A 2,500-nucleotide genomic window follows, 5' to 3' on the forward strand; every position below is an offset into this window, starting at 1 on the left:
GCGATTGCCGTGGTTGATTATGATGCTCATGTCGACGTTCGTTTTTACTCGCATAAGCTGCTTACGCCTGTACTTGCGCTTTTGCTCGCGTGCAAGTGAAAACCGGATTAAGAAAGCAAAGTAACTCATATTAAAGTACTATGGGGTGTGGGGAGAGGCAGCCGCTCCTAGTCTTGAGAAGGAATGTTAAAAGTACTTAACAACTTGAAGTTGATTTTTATTTGTTAATAAATGATTACTTATATTAGTAATAGTATTTTTTAATTCGAAATATATTTCTTAGTGTAAGTAAAACATTGTTTTTTAATTCAACCGGCACTACTGATGTCACGGTAAAATGCATAGTATTTCTGGAACAAGTTTTAAGGATATTTTCAGGCTGATTTCTCAATGAACACCCTATAAATAAGAACTTGATCATCCTGAACCGCGAAATAATAGGTTTTCGTATGCGGGTGTTTACTGTGATAGGTAGGGACAGAGAGATCAAGCTTCCAGGAATTCGTTCTGCGTTCCACCGTTTGTGATTAGTGAACCGTAGCCAATCATTATCAAATATTTGGAGAACGTCTGGCAGTAAAGGCGATGAAGCTCACTTTGGGGTCATTGTTGACTAAGTCACGTTGGCGGCACTCCCTAGGATATCTGCAAGCCGCAGTATTGAACGACTGAAAAAATCTGAAACACTTCGCGGTAAAAGGTGAGCCTTGCTTGTTTACTGTGACAGAATGCTACATCGTAGAGTTGAATTTTGGGCGGCGTAATTGTGCGCCCATTGCTATCACCTTGAAAGCATTTATAATCATGATGGTGTTGTCAACTATATACGATTCAACCAATACGTTTAACCTGCTTACAAAAAACCGATGTTTAAGCCAAACTCCTTTAAAACATATTGGTGTAGCGTAAGTAACGCAGATCTCTAAGCCACGATGAGGTTTGTTAGTCTCGAATTATAACTTTTACTTTAAGCTTTTCCACTGAGTTACAGTTTTGCATTATGTAGATTTGGTGTGAACAGGCCAAACTTGGTTGTTTCTGCCTCAACAATTGGCAATTATATCACAGCTATTTGCCATCAGGGCGTGTTGGGAACAAATGACCTGGGAGCCTTGGAATAACGTAGTGACGAAGGAATTTCTTTGGCCTCGTTCGACCCCTCGCGATCGGTATATAACTGCAAATTTCAATTGAATTGGATTTTCTTGAATTGCTTTGTTATGTATTATCTTCCCAAAAATTTATACTGAGTCTTTGCAAAGCGGGATGAATGCCATTAATGCGCGGGTTAAAATCGTAGACATACCTGCCCGCACAATTATTTGGAGAAAAAATTAAGCTTCGTTATCAAGGAGCAAAGGTAAGCATAATTGTGTTGATAATAGATGCTGGAGATTCTGTCACTCAGACCTGTGCAAAATTGATCGCTTTATCGAACTCTTGTTTGTACAGCAGTGCCATAACCTATTTATGTAAGCATATCTACAACATTTTCAAGCAAATTACACCTGACAAACGATTAGGGTATTTTTCCTATAAAGTAACTCAATTCCTTTCTGAGAAATTTTGGTCACCGAGGCCTAGGGGCTTCAAAACCAGTGATCCGACCACCATTTTTCTCGTACATGACACTGATTTTAATTAAAACTGCATACTAGAATGTTCATGTAGTACGTGCTACTTTAATTATATACATAGCAAACAACACGCAAAAGCCATAAGTACATCACAAAACACAATTTGTCTATTTGATGTTTAAAAGTTCTTTTGCGCGACACCGTCCGTCTTTGCAATATAGTGTCGGTTTCAAACTTAATAACAAAGAGGGCAAAATTACTGAATGCTGATTGGTCAATGAAGAGGGTATTTTTTCTTAATTTTGCTTGAGAAGAGGGCAAAATTACTCGCTCACAATTGGTCGAGCGCCAAAAATTCTCGCTCCTGATTGGCTGAACGTACGTCTTCCACATTCAGTTGGTTTCTTCTGTTTGAGCAAAACAACTTCGTCTTCATCGAAGTTTGTCTTTTAATTCGCGCTGCATTCGCCGAAAAGGCATAAAGATTAAGAATTGGCTTTAAAAGATGATCTGAAATTTGAATTTTCGAGTGACAAGAAGAAGGGCAAATGGTTTTTTTCGAGAAAAACTTAAAACTTGGATCGGCTTACATGGCGCCCGGCGTAGCGGGATTGTGTGGTTGAAAAACAAAATGATTCCTTTCGTCAAGGGCTTTCAGTTTACCACGACATCTTGCACCTCAACAAAAAAGATCACAGAACAATTTGCCATTGACAGGAGGAACGAGTACCTCAAATTTGGTGGATTTCTTAGGACAAACCGTTTGCTATGTTTACGGATGCGTATTTGCAAGTGGTAAAAACCTCTACAGCACAGGTGAATAAAATAAATGGAGGCTTAACATTTGGTTTAATCGTTGTTACAGTTGTTCACGAATGAAACTCGTATTTTCCTCTCGAGTGGATGTAAATAACAATCATCTA

At 38.7% G+C, this 2,500-nt stretch overlaps 1 protein-coding gene across 2 annotated transcripts in view; it reads left to right on the forward strand.

Moving 5' to 3' along the window:
- LOC138008372 (uncharacterized) overlaps positions 1-2,500 on the forward strand; it is a 46,790-nt gene that overhangs the window by 3,493 nt on the left and 40,797 nt on the right. Inside the window, exon 2 of one of the 2 annotated variants that reach the window (XM_068855692.1) lies at positions 472-700. The gene's annotated coding sequence lies outside the window, so the exon portion shown is untranslated. Of the gene's footprint in view, positions 1-471; positions 701-2,500 lie in introns of those variants that run through there. The other variant, XR_011124242.1, reaches the window with a different exon arrangement.

The sequence above is a fragment of the Montipora foliosa genome, chromosome 6 (assembly GCF_036669935.1).
Source record: "Montipora foliosa isolate CH-2021 chromosome 6, ASM3666993v2, whole genome shotgun sequence".
In the NCBI taxonomy this organism is placed as follows: domain Eukaryota; kingdom Metazoa; phylum Cnidaria; class Anthozoa; order Scleractinia; family Acroporidae; genus Montipora; species Montipora foliosa.